The sequence below is a fragment of the Mus caroli genome, unplaced genomic scaffold (genome assembly GCF_900094665.2).
Source record: "Mus caroli unplaced genomic scaffold, CAROLI_EIJ_v1.1 scaffold_12570_1, whole genome shotgun sequence".
Taxonomy (NCBI): Eukaryota; Metazoa; Chordata; class Mammalia; order Rodentia; family Muridae; genus Mus; species Mus caroli.
In genome coordinates this window covers 25,639-44,417 of record NW_018388986.1, presented here as the reverse complement: position 1 = coordinate 44,417, position 18,779 = coordinate 25,639, and the positions used below count along the sequence as shown (strand labels likewise).

At 37.6% G+C, this 18,779-nt stretch overlaps 2 pseudogenes; one reads left to right on the top strand and one right to left on the bottom strand.

Moving 5' to 3' along the window:
- Positions 1-6,226: 6,226 nt before the first annotated feature.
- Positions 6,227-7,173, bottom strand: LOC110287883 (annotated as a pseudogene).
- Positions 7,174-8,859: 1,686 nt separating this feature from the next.
- The window catches only part of LOC110287882, a 19,233-nt pseudogene continuing 9,313 nt past the window's right edge, over positions 8,860-18,779 (top strand).

Sequence of the window (18,779 nt, the reverse complement as noted above, 5' to 3'; positions counted from 1 at the left end):
ATATGTACTCACTGATAAGTGGATATTAGCCCAAAACTTAGGATACCCAAGATAGAAGATACAATTTGCTAAACGCATGAAACTCAAGAAGAATGAAGACCAAAGTGTGGACACTGTGCCCCTTCTTAGAATTGGGAAGAAAGCACCCATGGAAGGATTTACAGTGACAAAGTTTGGAGCTGTGACAAAAGGATGGACCATTTGAAGACTGCCATATCCAGGGATCCACCCCATAATCAGCTTCCAAACACTGACACCATTGCATATACTAGCAAGATTTTGCTGATAGGACTCAGATATAGCTGTCTCTTGTGAGACTATGACTGGGCCTTGCAAACACAGAAGTGGATGCTCACAGTCAGCTAGTGGATGGATCACAGGGCTCCCAATGGAGGAGCTAGAGAAAGTACCCAAGGAGCTAAAGGGATCTGCAAACCTATAGGTGGAAAAATATGAACTAACCAGTACCCTGGAGCTCTTGACTCTAGCTGCATATGTATCAAAAGATGGCCTAGTTGGCCATCATTGGAAAGAGAGGCCCATTGGACACACAAACTTTATATGCCCCAATACAGGGGTATGCCAGGGCCAAAAAAATGGGAATGGGTGAGTAGGGAAGTGGGGGGGAGGTTATGGGGGACTTTTGGGATAACATTGGAAATGTAATTAAGGAAAATATGTAATAAAAAATAATAAAAATTTTTAAAAACGAAACTCATTTTGATGTTTCTAACTATACTCTTCCTTTTAAGCACTGGTCAGTTCAAATGTATGTACACACTTTTGAGCATATTCTTACTGATAACTTAATGCCATTTAGAACCTTAATGAACAGACACAAAAAGGAAATTTCAAACAGTTGCAGTAAAGATTCAGCTGTTTACACTTCACATCACAACCATCATATTGCATATAGTGTACTATTCTATGGATGGGGATGTAAGAATAGGAGAAGGAGGAATAGACACCATTGTAGTTTCCTGAGATTTTATAGTCTCAATTAGAATGTATTTACAGTGTATACTTTTGCAATTCCCTCAGATTTCATACCCTCTGCCAGTCTATATTTCAGAGTGTATATTCTTGAACTCTATATAGATAAATGAGCTCTAAAAAAATTCCTGTGGTTGTATTAGGAATAGGGCCTTTCAATATGAGAGAAATTCTGGGTTTAGAATGTTGAACATCAAACCTTGAGAATGTCTCATTTCTCTGAACTAGGCTCCCTTCATATTCAATGTGAAAAATGATGTTACATTTCTCTTAAATAAGAACTAGGGACAAAATCGTCACCTACCTTATTAGGCTATTCCTGTTAACATGTGGCCAAAAATATAAATGCTTAAAGAATGTAGAAAAGGCTAATATTTCAAAATCAAACCACTAGTTTCATTTATGTCTATTTAATATTTTATCTCCTTATGGCTACCAACTAACATTTATTTTAAGGTTTTAGTATAAACTATTCATAAATAAAGTAGCCTAACAGTTAACCTGTCAATTGGATATCAATAGTGCTCTGTCCTAGAACCTTGAGAAATACTGATTTTTCAGAACTAGGCTCCATTCACATTTATCGTGAAAGAAGATGGACCCCATAATTAAACAACATTCAAGGTTAAAATTCAAAGAGGTGATACTAATATTTTCTATTTCTAATTCCATAAAACATTCTCTCCAGACTTTGGTCTTGCTTCTTCTTGAGCATCATATGGCCTGTGAGTTGTTTTGTGGGTATTCCAAGCTTTTTGCTTAATGTCCACTTACCAGTAAGTACATAACATGAATGTTCTTTTGTGACTGTGCTAGCTCACTCAGGATGGTATTTTGCACCGCCATATGAAGAAAAGTAATATCAACCAACCAGACCCCAGAACTCTCAGGGACTAAACCACCGTCCAAATAGTACATATGGAGGGACTCATGGATCCAGCTGCATATGTAGCACAGAATTGTCTTACCTGACATCAATGGGAGGGGAGGCCCTTGTTCCTGTGGAGGCTCAATGTCCCAGTGTGGGGAAATGCTAGGGCAGTGAGGTAGAATAATTGGGTAAGTGGGTGGGTGGGGTACACACTAATAGAAGCAGTGGGGGGGGGGGGAAGAATAGGGGGGTTACAGAGAGGAAACTGGGAGGGGTGATAACATATGAAATGTAAATAAATAAAACAGTAAATAAAAATAAAATAAACATAAAAACAAATAAATAAATAAATAAATTTATAAAAATTATACATTTTATAGGTAAACGAACAATTATGGCTACAACAAGAAAAAAATCAGGAAATTTGGATTGTTTTTTTTTTTTCTTTTTACTTTTTTCTTTTTTCTTAGGTATTTTCCTCATTTACATTTCCAATGCTATTCCAAAATCCCCCCATACCCTCCCCCCACCCCCCTACCTACCCACTCCCACTTTTTGCCCTTGGAGTTCCCCTATACAGGGGCATATAAAGTTTGCAAGCCCAATGGGCCTCTCTTTCCAGTGATGGTTGACTAGGCCATCTTTTGATACATATGCAGCTAGAGTCAAGAGCTCTGCTAGTTCATAATGTTGTTCCACCCATAGGGTTGCAGATCCCTTTAGCTCCTTGGGTAGTTTCTCTAGCTCCTCCATCTGGGGCCCTGTGATGCATCCAATAGCTGACTGTGAGCATCCACTTATGTGTTTGCTAGGCCCAGGCATAGTTTCACTAGAGATAGCTATATCAGGGTCCTATCAGCACAATCTTGCTAGTGAATGCAATGGTGTCATTGTTTGGAGGCTGATTATGGGATGGATCCCTGGATATGGCAGTCTCTAGATGGTCCATCCTTTTGTCTCAGCTNNAAACTTTGTCTCTGTAACTCCTTCNATGGGTGTTTTGTTCCCAATTCTAAAAAGGGGCAAAGTGTCCACACTTTGGTCTTCATTCTTCTTGAGTTTCATGTGTTTTGNAAATTGTANCTTATATCTTGGGTATNCTAAGTTTCTGGGCTAATATCCACTTATCAGTGAGTACATATCATTTGAGTTCTTTTGTGATTGGGTTACCTCACTCAGGATAATGCCCCCCAGGTCCATCCATTTGCCTAGGAATTTCATAAATTCATTCTTTTTAGTAGCTGAGTAGTACTCCAGTGTGTAAATGTACCACATTTTTTGTATCCTTTCCTCTGTTGAGGGGAATCTGGGTTCTTTCCAGCTTCTGGCTTTTATAAATAAATAAGGCAGCTATGAACATAGTGGAGCATGTTTCTTTCTTACTAGTTGGAACATCTTCTGGATCTATGCCCAGGAGAGGTATTGCGGGATCCTCCATGTCCAATTTTCTGAGAAACCACCAGACTGATTTCCAGAGTGGTTGTACAAGCTTGCAACCCCATCAACAGTGGAGGAGTGCTCCTCTTTCTCTACATCCTTGCCAGGATCTGCTGTCACCTGAAATTTTGATCTTAGCCATTCTGACTGGTGTGAAATGGAATCTCAGTGTTGTTTTGATTTGCATTTCCCTGATGATTAAGGATGCTGAACATTTTTTCAGGTGTTTCTCAGCCATTCGGTATTCCTCAGGGGAGAATTCTTTGTTTAGCTCTGAGCCCCATTTTTAATGGGGTTATTTGATTTTCTGGATTGTTTTAATGGGCACAGATATAACGAGATCATGATACAACTAGAAGATTGTGACAAATGCTTCAAGGACCTTCCATATGAAATATAAAGAATCTGGAGTTTTTATTACTCTAATTATTGTATATTTTATTGCAGTAAGGTAAAGCTGAATTATTACTTAATTGTGAGCTAAAATTTTCAGTCACAGTTTTTATATAAATTAAAAATAAGAAATGAAATTGCAGTTGAGTGAAGAATAAATTTTCTCCTGGTTAAATCCATCTAGTAGATTATTTAAACTCAAGAAATCAGGCTTAAACATATGTAAATAAAGGAAAGACTAAATGAACCCAATACTTCATGCATATATATATGTATATATATATATATATATATATATATATATATATATTTGTGTATATGTATGTGCACATATATACATGTATGTGTATATATGAGTGTATATGTTTTTATGCAAGTGATATAATTAAAGTACTTATGCATAAAATTTTCAAAGAAATATATTAAAAATGAAGTGTACTCATATTTGACAAAAATAATCATCCATTTAAAAAGATCAATAAACGCAGCACAATCAGGTTATCTACAGTCCTCTCTCTCTCCCGTCTTTTCTATTTCAGCGTCTCTGGTATGGCCGCTGATTGCCATGGAATGTCTGCTTTGTTCAGTCTGCTGGCACTCTTTTGAAACTCAATTGATCGCAACACCAACTGCTTACAGTGATACTGTAGCCACATGTGTCCTTCTGTTCTCCCTCCTTTTTCCTTCCATACCACTAGCTTAAGCCATATTCATCCTCCAAGCCTTGGAGAGAACCTATATCTGAAATGTAGACTGATCATTCTCCTTTACTCCAGATTACCTGCAGTATAACCTAACACCTGCCTAGCCTTAGTTTTCCATTTGTATGCCTACACAACTTGTATGTCCCTGAAAACTTACCTGTTCAGGCCATCCCAACCTTCAGATTGTGACCAGGCAACACAACAAAGGCAACCTAGGATCTCAAATCAGACAGAGCAAAGAAGACAACTCAACATGTTTAGAACTCATCATAGCCAGTCTCTGTGTCTCTCTCTGTGTTTCTGTGTCTGTCTGTCTGTCTGTCACTCTCTGTCTCTCTCTCTTTCTCTCACACACACGCACACACATACATGCACAAATTTATATAATACGTAAGGCCAAACTGTACATTTCCCCTAAAATGCAAGGTTCTAAAATTTGTCTAGAAATAACCTGGATGAACCCCAGTACATAGAACTTGAAATAATAATAATTAACTTTATCAAAAGATTAAAGATATTTGCATAAAACATGAACCATTAGCTCAATAAACTTAATGTGAATAGTAATAAATACTTTAGTGATGCCCCCTAAAAAATATATGGTTTAGTAAACTGAAAAAAAAGAGATTATAGAATTTGAAAAAGGTTTCAATATAGAGATGAATCTATTGAAGAGAATGAAGAGCAAATGAAGGTGGTATTTATAATCTTATTAATCAAACTGGAAAACTCAGAAAAGAGTTGGACATATACTCTTACCACTATCAAGAAAGATATTACCAGTCAATAGCTGCTGGGAGTAAGTGAAGCATTTTGATTTTTTTGGTTGGATTTTTGAATGTTGTTATTGTTGATTTTTTTAACAGTATAACCACTGTTAGGTTGACTATACTTCCATTGAAGGTCATATATCAAAGATCATTTGAGAATAATAAATTTGATCTTAATCAAAGAAAACAAATGTGCTTAAAAATAGATGGGTAAAAATGGAGGGAATGTTAATTGAAAGGGGGTGAATATTGCAAAATATTGTTTGGGGCTTTCAAGAAATTAATAAAACTTGTAAAAAATTATACTATAACTCTGGTATCTGTTGATCTATTTATCTACCTAGTCATGGTTTGCTATAAAAGTAGCTGTGTAGTGAATAAGAAGTACAGAAATTTCTAGACAAATCTGGAAAGCATGCCAACAACATACAGATTAAACAATTTGATGCAACTCTCTCTTGCTGAAACAATGAGTTTTGTCATGGTTATTTCTTACATCAGTATGGATAAGGAGCTACCTGCAAGAAAATGAGTGTATCTGAGAGAGATGCATTGTTAGAAAGTCCAGCCAGAATGGGTGGCCACCCAGTAAAAATATGAATTGCTATAACCCAATAAGCAACATTCAGGAAGTGTGGTTTGAGAGACTCCTTTCTAGCATTAGTTTGCTATTATGGTTCAATGGACTAGCCTATGTGACTCTTATAAAGTTCTGAGCTCAGGATACTAGTAAGTTTCATTGGCGTCCTGAATCTTAAATTTTTGACACATCTGAGCATTGTAATTTTATTTACTTCTTGAGTCTTATAATCTCCATAATCTCTCAAGCAAACAATATCTCAATTCAGAGGAAATATTTACTAAACAGCAGATAACACATGAAGTGAGGGGCCGTATTGGGTATTCTACTATCTAGGATTACAGTCTAGATTTTTAAATTAAAGCACCCAATTTCTATGATAACATATCCAACATTAGCTGTATATTGTCTGAATCAAAAAGGAATACACAGAAAATACATATAAACAATATGCCCAGAACTGCAATACACTTTACAGTTATTTGACTAATCCCAGTGAAAGAACTGCTTTTCCAGCAACCTTCTTGAATGCATTCTTGACTTCTTTATTTCTCAGGCTATATACAAGAGGGTTCAGCATGGGAATGACGATGGTGTAGAAAAAAGATGCCAACTTGTCAGTGTCCATGGAGTGATTAGAGCTGGGCTGTAAGTACATGAAGATAATTGTGCCATAGAAGATGGAAACAGTGGTAAGGTGGGATGCACAGGTGGAAATGGCCTTCTTCCTGCTCTCAGCAGAGCGAATTCTCAGAATTGCAACCAAAATTAGTAAGTAAGAGGACAATATATCTAATAGAGTAAAAGCAACATTGAATGCTGCCAACATAAAGAGTATAATTTCATTTGTGTAAATACTGGAGCAAGAAAGAGCTAATAGTGGGGGGATATCACAGAAAAAGTGATTGACTACATTAGAATGACAGAAGGAGAGTTGGAATGTGAAGGAAACATGGATGGAAGATTGTAGGAGTACACTTAAGTAAGATCCATCCAGAAGCAGGACACAAATCATAGTTGACATAGTAGTGGAATAATGCAAGGGTTTGCACACTGCTGCATGACGGTCATAGGCCATTGAGGCCAGGATAAAACTCTCAGTAATAGCAAAGGCTAGAAAGAAGAACATCTGGGCAGCACAGGCATTGTAGGATATGATCTTATTTTTGTGAGAAACCCTTCCATCACCTTGGGGTTGACAGCTGAGGCATAAACACAGTCCACCAGAGAGAGGTTACTGAGGAAAAAGTACATGGGAGTGTGGAGTCTGATGTCCAGCAGAATCAGCATGATCATCCCAAGATTCCCAAACAATGTTGTCAAATAAATGAGAGTAAAGATGATAAATAAAGGAGTTTGCAGGAATGGTGCATCTGTTAACCCAACAAGAATAAATTCAGACAGTTCTGAAATATTCTGAATCATTTTTATATGGAAATTAAAGGAGACTCCTAGGATAAAATAAAAAAATATTGTATTTGGACATCAGCAGGAAATTTGAAGTATGTTCACATTCTCTTATTCATGTGACAGCATCCTTTCTAGTTTGAAATGGTCTAAACTTAATTCTGGGTGGAAATGACCTAAAGGGAGTTATTTTCCTGGGTGGGAGTCAAATTGAAACTGTTACTTTTTTGCTGCCAATATGTATCCCTATTATGAATATAGGTCTTATTTTAGTTTTCTGGTAAATGAAAATAGTTTTTTTTGTTGTTTTATATTAGTAACACACAAAGGACTGATTTGTTTCTTTTTTCAAAAATCTTACAAATGTATTTTCTGAGATGTACCTCAGCTTCTTTGAATCAAGTGTAATATAGGTACATGTAATTATTCTTTGCCTTTTGTTATTAACAAACCTTATCTATTGTGTCTCCCATCTCTAATACTTCCATTAGGTTTAACATACCAACTGTGGCAATGCAGTAATTTTAGGTGCCACAGCATGAATACTCAGTTTTATACCTAACTTGCTAAGATCTTTCATTAATTTTTTTTCCTTTTAACTTTGAACTAAACGATAACTTCCTGATGTATGAAACATGTTCACTTTAAAGTTTAAATATATCACAGTTATCATTTATTTGACAAACTAAGTTCATAGTTTTTGAAAAGTTAGAGTTATTTTTAAATGCTTTCATTACATCTAATGGGCTTTTTTTTTAACATGTGCTCCTATTTTCTTTTTTTAGTTTTTTTTTTAATTTATTTTTTATTAGGTATTTTCCTCGTTTACATTTTCAATGCTATCCCAAAAGTCCCCCACCCCCACCCCCCCAATCCCCTACCCACCCACTCCCCCTTTTTGGCCCTGGGGTTCCCCTGTACTGGGTCATATAAAGTTTGCAAGTCCAATGGGCCTCTTTTTGCAGTGATGGCCGACTAGGCCATCTTTTGATACATATGCAGCTAGAGACAAGAGCTCCGGGGTACTGGTTAGTTCATATTGTTGTTCCACCTATAGTGTTGCTGTTCCCTTTAGCTCCTTGGGTAATTTCTCTAGCTCCTCCATTGGGGGCCGTGTGATCCAACCAATAGCTGACTGTGATCATCCACTTCTGTGTTTGCTAGGCCCCGGCATAGTCTCACAAGAGACAAGTATATCTGGGTCCTTTCAGCAAAATCTTGCTAGTGTATGCAATGTGTCAGCGTTTGGAAGCTGATTATGGGATGGATCCCTGCATATGGCAATCACTAGATGGTCCATCCTTTCCTCACAGCTCCAAATTTTGTCTCTGTAAATCCTTCCATGGGTGTTTTGTTCCCATTTCTAAGAAGGGGCAAAGTGTCCACACTTTGCTCTTTCTTCTACTTGAATTCCATGTGTTTAGCAAATTGTATCTTATATCTTGGGTATCCTATGTTTCTGGGCTAATATCCACTTATCAGTGAGTAAATATTGTGTGAGTTCCTTTGTGATTGGGTTACCTCACTCAGCATGATGCCCTCCAGGTCCACCCATTTGCCTAGGAATTTCATATATTCATTTTTTTAATAGCTGAGTAGTACTCCATTCTGTAAATGTACCACATTTTCTGTATCTATTCCTCTGCTGAGGGGTATCTGGGTTCTTTCCAGCTTCTGGCTTTTATAAATAAGGCTTTTATGAACATGGTGGACCATGTGTCCTTCTTACCGGTTGGGACATCTTCTGGGCATACGCCCAGGTGAGATATTGCTGAATATTCTGGTAGTACTATGTCCAATTTTCTGAGGAACAGCCAGTCTGATTTCCAGAGTGGTTGTTCCTGCTTGCAATCCCACCATCAATGGACGAGTGTTACTCTTTCTCCATATCATCACCAGCATCTGCTATCATGTGAATTTTGGATCTTAGCCATTATGACTGGTGTGAGTTGGTATCTCAGAGTTGTTTTGATTTGCATTTTCCTGAAGATTAAGGATGTTGAACATTTTTTTCAGGTGCTTCTCATCCATTTGTTATTTCTCAGTTGAGAATTCTTTGTTTAGCTCTATACCCGATTTTTAAATGTGGATATTTGATTTTCTGGAGTCCAGCTTCTTGAGTTCTTTATTTATACTCTATATTAGTCCCCTATCAGATTTAGGAATGGGAAGATGCCTTCCCAATCTATTGGTTGCCTTTTTGTCATATTGCCATTGTCTTTTACCTTACAGAACCTTTGCAATTTTATGAGGTTCCATTTGTCTATTCTAAATCTTACAGCCCATGCCATTGGTATTATGTTCAGGAATTTTTCCCCTGTGTCCAAATCTTTGAGGCTTTCACCTCACTTTCTCTTCTTTAAGCTTCAGAGTCTCTGGTTTTATGTGGAGTTCCTTGATCCAATTATACTTGAGCTTTGATTTTTTGTTGTTGTTAAGAAAAATAAAATCAATTTTGTTTTTACAACCACAGTCTGATTGAATTTTTTTCTTAGTGGACAGCACCATGACACCGTGCAAGTGAACTCCCTGGAAGTTCTGAAAGTCCCCAGAGGCCTCTCCACACCACAGGGGTCCTAGAATGTCAATGATCTTGGGATCACTGGTGAGCCAACCACAACATCTGTTCCAAAACAACCCAGGAGCTTGTGTCCGCAGGAACAGGGACACTGGAAACCCAGCAGTCCAGCAGCTGGGACTCTCCACACTTCAGGTGCCCTAGCACACCCATGATTGTGGGATCACTGCTGAGTGGAATAAAACATCTGTTTCAAAACAACCCAGAGGGGCTTATGCCAGCAGGAACACTGAAATGGGAAACCAACCCTACCAGCAGCTGGGGTTCATTCTGCTCGACACTAGCCTTGGCCACCATGGGCACAAGTTCAGCTGACAGGCTCACTGTCACCACAGGACTCTCCACACCACCAGCACACTAGCACACCCAGGATCTTAAAATCCCTGAGGAGAGTCAGACTTCAGAGAGGGGTCTGACCCAGGGCCTCATGTGGGAGTGCCATCTTGTATCACAGGTCTCTCAGAGACCAGTCTGCACAGAAGAGCACATGGGCTGCAGAAGCAACAGAGATTCTTGGATAGGGTTCCTTTGGGCCTTAAAACTCAACCAGGAGGTGGATCTGAGCTCAAGAACTTTGTGTGCCTTCCCTGAAAGAGGAGAGCTTGCCTTCAGAGAGTTTTCTAACCACTGGGACTCAGGAGAGATTTGGACTCCCTGAAGTGCTGATGGAGGCTAACAGAATCATAGGAGGAACAAGCTCCAGCCAGACACAGCTAGAACATCTAACACCAGAGATTAACAGATGGCAAAAGGCAAACATAAGAATCTTTCTAACAGAAACCAAGACCACTTGGCATCATCAGAACTCAATATGCAAACCACAACACATCCTGCATACCCCAACACACCTGAAAAACATGATTCAGATTTTAAAAATCATATCTCATGATGCTGGTAGAGAATTTTAAGAAGGGCATTGATAACTCACTTAAATAAATACAGAGAACACTGCTAAACAGGTAGAAGTCCTTAAAGAGGAAGCACAAAAATCCCTCAAAGAAATACAGGAAAAAAACTGCAAAACACGAAGAAGTCCTTAAAGACTAAACACAAAAGTCCTTTAAAAATATTACAGGAAAACACAAACAAGCAGATGGTGGAATTGAACAAAACCATCCAAGATCTAAAAATGGAAGTAGAAACAATAAAGAAAACCCAAAGGGAGACAACTCTGGGTATAGAAATCCTAGGAAAGAAATCAGGAACCATAGATGTGAGCATCAGCAACAAATTACAAGAGATGGAAGAGATAATATCAGGGGCAGAAGATTCTTTAGAGAACATGCACATAACAATTAATGAAATTGCAAAATGCAAAAAGATCCTAAATCAAAACTTCCAGGAAATGCAGGACACAATGAGAAAACCAAACCTAAGGATGAAAGTATAGATGAGAATGATGATTTTCAACTTAAAGTGCCAGTAAATACCTTCAGCAATACTATAGAAGAAAACTACCCTAACCTAAAGAAAGATGACCATGAATATACAAAAAAATCTACAGATTCCAAATAGACTGGAACAGAAAAGAAATTCCAGCAACACATAATAATCAAAACAACAAATGCACTAAATAAAAATATATTATTAAAAGCAGAAGGGAAAAATATCAAGTAACATATAAAGGCCGACTTATTAGAATTACATCAGACTTCTCACCAGAGTCTATGAAAGCCAAAATATCCTGGAAAGATGTTATACAGACCTAAGAGAGCATAAATGCCAGTCCAGGAGGCTATACCTAGCAAAACTCTCAGTCACCAAAGGTGGAGAAACCAAGGTATTCCATGACAAAAACAAATTCACACAATATCTTTCCATGAATCCAGCACTTCAAAGTTTAATAAAGGGAAGGATCCTATGCTCTAAAAAAGCAAGAACCTAATCCTTCAACAAACCTAAAAGAAGAGAGCTGCAAGAACAGAATCCCAATGCTAACAACAAAAATTACAGGAAGCAACAATTATGTTCCCTTAGTATCTCTTAATATCGATGGACTCAATGCCCCAATAAAAAAGCATAGACCAACAGACTGACTACATTAAAAAGACACATCATTTTGCTGTATACAGTAAACTCACCTCATGGAAAAAGACAGGAACTACCTCAGAGTAAAAGGCTGGAAAACAATTTTCCAAGCAAATTGTCTGAAGAAACAAGAAAGAGTAGTCATTCTAATAATGGGGTAAAAAAACCCTCCAACCCAAAGTTACAAAAAAAAAAAAAGACAAGGAGAGGCACTTTATATTCATGAAAGGTAAAATCTGCCAAGATGAACTCTCAATTCTGAATATACATGCTCTAAATGAAGGGTATTCACATTCAGTAAGGTAACTTTAGTGTAAAGCTCAAAGCACAATTTACATAGGACACAATAATTGTGGGAGACTTCAACACCCCACTTTCATCAATGGACAGATCCTGGAAACAGTAATTAAACAGAGAGACATTGAAACTAACAGAAGGTATGAAACAAATGGATTTAACAGAACATCTTATCCTAAAACAAAAGGATATACCTTCTTCTCAACACCTCATGGTATCTCCTCCAAAATTGACCATAAAATCAGCCATAAATCAGGCTTCAACGGATAAAAAAAATATTGAAATTATCCTAGGCATCCTATCATATCAACACAGACTAAGGGTGATGTTCAATAACAACATAAATAAAAGAAAGCCAACATTCACATGGATGCTGAACAACATTCTACTCAATAATTACTCAGTCAATGAAAGAATAAAGAAAGAGATTAAAGACTTTTTAGCACTTAATGAAAATGAATCCACAACATACCCAAAATTATGTGACACACTGAAAGTATTCCTAAGAAGTAAAATCATAGCTCTGAGTACTGCCAAAAAGAAACTAGAGAGAGTATACCCTAGCAGCTTGACAGCAGACCTAAAAGCTCTAGAAGAAAAGGAAGCAAATTCAAACAAGAGGAGTCGATGGCAGGAAATATTCAAACTTAGGGCTGAAAACAAACAATTGAAAATGAAAAGAACTATAGAAAGAATCAACCATACCAGGAGCTGGTTCTTGGAGAAACCAAAAAGATAGGTATACCACTAGCCACACTATCTAGAGGGCACAGGCCCACTATGCTTATTAACAAAATCTGAAATGAAAAAGGAGACATAACAACAAAACAGGAGGAAATCCAAAAACATGATAAGATCCTATGACAAAAGTCTTTACTCAAAAAAACTGGAAAACCTGCATGAAATGGACAATTTCCTAGACAGATACCAGGTACCAAAGTTAAATCAGAGTCAGATTAAACATCTAAAAATTCCATTTCCCCTAAAGAAATATAAGCAGTCATTTTCTCCCAACCAAAAAAATCCCAGGACCACATGGGTTTAGTGCAGAGTTCTATCAGACCTTTAAAGAAGACCTAATTCCAGTTCTTTTCAAATTATTCCACAAAATAGAAACAGAAGGTATTCTACCCAATTCATTCTATGAAGCCACAATTACTCTGATACCTAAACCACATTAATTCCCATTATAGAAGGAGCACTTTAGACCAATTTCCTTTATGAATGATACTCAATAAAATTCTTGCAAAACTAATACAAGAACACATCAAAACGATCATCCATCATTATCAAGTTGGCTTCATTAAAGGGATGCAGGGATAGTTTAATATACAGAAATCCACCAACTTAATATACTATATAAACAAATCATAATTTAGCCAGTTAGAGAAATAGGAACACTCCTCCATTGTTGGTGGGATTGCAAGCTTGTACAACCACTCTGGAAATCAGTCTGATGATTCCTCAGAAAATTGGACTTAGTATTACCAGATCTTCCCGCAATAACACTTCTGGGTATATATCTAGAAGATGTTCCAACCAGTAAAAGGACACATGCTACACTATGTTCTTAGCAGCCTTATTTATGATAGCCAGGAGCTGGAAAGAACCCAGATGNCCCTCAACAGAGGAATGGATACANAAAATNTGGTACATTTACACAATGGAGTACTACTCAGNTATTAAAAAGAATGAATTTATGAAATTCCTATGCAAATGGTTGGACATGGAGGGCATCATTCTGAATGAGGTAACCAATCACAAAGGAACTCACACAATATGTATTCACTGATAAGTGGATATTAGTCCAGAAACTTAGAATACCCAAGATATAAGATACAATTTGCAAAATAGAAGATACTCAAGAAGAACAAAGACCAAAGTGTGGACACTTTGCCCCTTCTTAGATTTGGGAACAAAACACCCATGGAAGGAGTTACAGAGACAAAGTTTGGAGCTGAGACAAAAGGATGGACTATCTGGAAACTGTCATATCCAAGGATGTATCCCATAATCAGTTTCCAAACGCTGACACCATTGAATACACTAGCAAGATTTTGCTGAAAAGACCCAGTTATAGCTATCTCTTGTAAGACTATGCCGGGGCATAGAAAAAACAGAAGTGGATGCTCACAGTCAGCTATTGGATGGATCCAGGGCCCCCAATGGAGGAGCTACAGTAAGTAACCAAGAAGCTAAGGGGATCTGCAACCCTATACATGGAACAACATATGAACTAACCAGTATCCCCTGAGCTCGTGTTTCAAGCTGCAAATGTATTATAAAATGGCCTAGCCAGCCATCAGTGGAAAGAGAGGCCCATTGGTTGTTAAAACTTTATATGCCTCAGTACAAGGGAAAGCCAGGGCCAAGAATTGGGAGTGGGTGCGTGGGGTGGGGGTAGGTTGGGGAGCGTGTGGGGGAATTTTGAGATACCATTGGAAATGTAAATGAAATAAATACCTAATTAAAAAAATCAAATCATTAGACAAAAAACACATGATCATCTCATTAGATTCTTGAAATCATTTGACAAAATACAAGACCCATTCATGATAAAACTCTTGGAAAAATAAGGAATTCAAGACCCATAGTAAAGCAATATACAGCAAGCCAGTAGCCAACATCAAACTAAATGGAGAGAAACTTGAAAGAGTCCCACTAAAATCAGAGACTACACAAGGCTGCCCACTCTATCCCTACCTATTCAATATAGTATTTAAAGTCCTAGAAAAAGCAATTAGACAACAAAAGGAGATCAAGGGGATACAATGTGGAAAGGAAGAAGTCAAAGTATCCCTATTTGTAGATGATATGATATTATACATGACTGACCAAAAAATTTAACCAGAGAGCTCCTAAACTTGATTAACAGTTTCAGTTCAGTAGCTGGATATAAAATTAATTCAAAACAAATCAGTGGCCTTTCTCTACACAAAGGAAAAACAGGTTGAGAAAGAAATTAGGGAAACAACATCCTTCACAATAGTCATAAATAATAAAAAAAATAGTTTGGTATGACTCTAGCTAAGGAAGTGAAAGATGTGTATGAAAAGAATTTCAAGTTTCTGAAGAAAGAAATAAAAAAAGATGTCAGAAGACAGAAAGGTCTCCCATGCTCATGGATTGGCAGGATTAATGTAGTAAAAATGGCTATCTTTCTGAAAGCAATCTACATATTCAATGCAATCTTCCTCAAAATTCCAACTCAACTCTTCACTGAGTTAGAAAGGGCAATTTATAAATTGATCTGGAATAACAAAAAACCTAGGATAGCAAAAGGTATTTTCAACAATAAAAGAACCTCTGGGGGAATCTCCATGCCTGACCTCAAGCTGTACTACAGAGCAATTATGAAAAAAAAAAAAAAGGCATGGTATTGGTACTGTGACAGACAGGTAGACCAATAGAAAAGAATTGAAGACCCAGAAATTAAACAACACAAAGTATCTAAAACTATCCAGTGGTAAAGAGAGAGCATTTTCAACAAATGGTGTTGTCTTAACTGGTGGTTGCGATGTAAAAGAATAAGAATTGATCCATTCTTATCTCCTTGTACAAAGCTGAAGTCTAAGTGAATCAAGGAACTCCACATAAAACCAGAGACATTAAAACCTGTACAGGAGTAAGTGAGAAAAGTCTCGAGGATAAAGACACAGGGGAAAAACTCCTGAACAGAACAGCAATGGCATCTGCTGTAAGATCAAGAATCAACAAATGGAACCTCATAAAATTGCAAAGCTTCTGTATAGCAAAAGACACTGTCAATAAGACAAAAGGACCACCAACCAATTGGGAAAGGATCTTTAGCAAACCTAAATCTGATTGGGGACTAATATCCAATATATTCAAAGAACTCAAAAGCTGGACTCCAGAACATCAAATAACCCCATTAAAATGGGGTACAGAGCTAAAGATAGAATTCTCAATTGATGAATACTAAATGGCTAAGAAGCACCTGAAAAAATGTTCAACATCCTTAGTCATCAGGGAATTACAAATCAAAACAACCCTGAGGATCTCACACAACCTCACACAAGTCAGAATGGCTAAGATAAAAAATTCAGGCCAGGTAGTGGTGGCACACGCCTTTAATCCCAGCACTCAGGAGGCAGAGGTAGGCGATTTCTGAGTTTGAGGCCAGCCTGGTCTACAGAGTGAGTTCCAGGACAGCCAGGAATACACAGAGAAACCCTGTCTCAAAAAAACCAAAAAAAAAAAAAATATCCAGTGACAGCAGATGAAGGCAATGACTCCTCCATTCTTGGTGGGTTTGCAAGCTGGTACAACCATTCTGAAAATCAGAATGGCTGTTTCTCAGAAAATTGGACATAGTACTACCAGAAGACCTAGCAATACCTCTCCTGAGCATAATCCCAGGAGATGTTCCAACTGGTAATAAGGACACATGATTCCCTATGTTCATAGCAGCCTTATTTATAATAGCCAGGAGCTGGAAAGAACCCAGATATGCCTCAACAAAGAATAGATTCAGAAAATGTGATACATTGACGCAATTGAGTACTACTCATTATTAAAAACAAAGAATTTATGAGATTCTTGTGCAACTGGATGTATCTGGAGGATATCATCCTGAGTGAGGTAACCTAACCACAAAAGAAGTCACTTTATATGCACTCACTGATAAGTGGATAGTAGCCAAGAAACATAGAATACCCAAGATACAATTTGCAAAACACAAGAAAATCAAGAAGAGAGAAGACCAACAGATGGATGCTTCATTCCTTCTTAAAATGGGAAACAAAATATCCATGGCAGTAGTTACAGAGACAGAGTTTGGAGTTAAGACTGAAGGAAGGACCATCCAGAAACTGCCCCACCCTGGGATCCATCCCAGAATCAGCCAGTAAATGCAGACACTATTGCACATGCCAGCAAGATATTGTTGAAAGGACCCTGATATAGCTGTCTTGTGTGAGACTATGCCACTGCCTGGCAAATTACAGAAGTGGATGCTCACAGTCATCTATTGGATGGAACACAGGAGCCCCAATGGAGGAGCTAAATAACTCAAGGAGTTGAAGGGATCTGAGGTCCTATAGGTGAAACAACAATATGAACTAACCAGTAACCCCAGAGCTCATATCTCTAGCTGCATATGTAGCAGAAGATGGCCTAATTGGCCATCATTAGGAAGAGAGGCCTCTTGATCTTGCAAACTTTATATGCCCCAGCACAGGGGAACACTAGTGCCAAGAAGTGGGAGTGGGTGGGTAGGGGAGCAGGGGTGTATGGGGGGGGAAGTGTATAGGGGACACATGATCCCCTTTGTTCATAGCAGCCTTATTTATAATAGCCAGAAGCTGGAAAAAAAACTGGTATCCCTCAACAGAAGCTTGGATACAGAAAATATTGTACATGCACACCATGGAGTACTACTCAGCTATTAATAGCAATGAATTTATAAAACTACTAGGCCAATGGATGGATTTGGAGGATAACATCCTGAGTGAGGTAACCCAATCACAAAAGAACACACATGCTATACACTCACTGATAAGTGGATATTAGCCCAGAATCTTAGAATACCCAAGATATTATTTGCAAAACACGTGAAACTCAAGAAAGAAGACCAAAGTATAGATACTTCGTTCCTTCTTAGAATGGGGAAAAAAGTACCCATGGAAGGAGTTACAGAGACTGCCCCTCCCGGGTATCCATCCCATAATCAGCCACCAAAACTAGACACTATTCCATATGTCAGGAAGATTTTGATGACAGGATCCTGATATAGCTGTTTCTTGTGAGGCTATGCCAGTGACTGGAAATACAGAAGTGGATGCTCACAGTCATCTATTAGATGGAACATAGGTCCCCCAATGGAGGAGCTACAGAAAATATCCAAGGAGCTTAAGGGGTCTGCAACCCTATAAGAGGAACAACAATATGAACTAATCAGTACCCCAGATCTGTGTCTCTAGCTGCATATGTAGCAGAAGAGCACCTAGTTGGCTGTCATAGGGAAGAGAAGCCCTTGGTCTTCCGAAGATTATATGCCACAGTACAGGGGAATGCCAGATCTTGAAGCAGGATTGGTTGGTTTGGGGAGTAAGGTGTTTATAGGGGACTTTTGGGAAAACGTTGAAAATGTAAATGGAGAAAATATCAAATAAAATTGCTTTTAAAAATTTCTTATTAAATTTAATGTTAAAATTATCAATATTTTATGGATAGAGGTAGAGTTTCTAATTTGATGATATAATCTAGATACTTATAATGAATGATCATTTTTAGNTATAGTTTATATATTTATTGCCTTATATATCTATCATTTTGGGCTTTGAGAACATTAAAATTTTAACTTTCCATTTTTAAAATAATACAGTAACATATTATGCAGCTAAACTACAAAGATTATTTATTTTCTTGAAAAATTACGAGAACTGATTATTTATAAGATCTCAAGTCTCATGGTGAATCTTTCAGTAGCCTAAAATCAGAGCTCCTTAACACACTGAAATCTGCCTGGGAATTTATTTTCAGAGATGCATACCTAAGCAAATGTTGGATATGTAACATTAATGAGGAAATTAGTTTTAAGAAGAGGAAATTATTTAAACTCAGATTTCTTAAATAGAGAAAGGAAAGTACTCTAAAAACCCTGAGTTCAGAAGCCTGATATGACAAATAAAGGTACTCAAAGGATAGTCACAACTCATTGTGTGTGTGTGTGTGTGTGTGTGTGTGTGTGTGTGTGTGT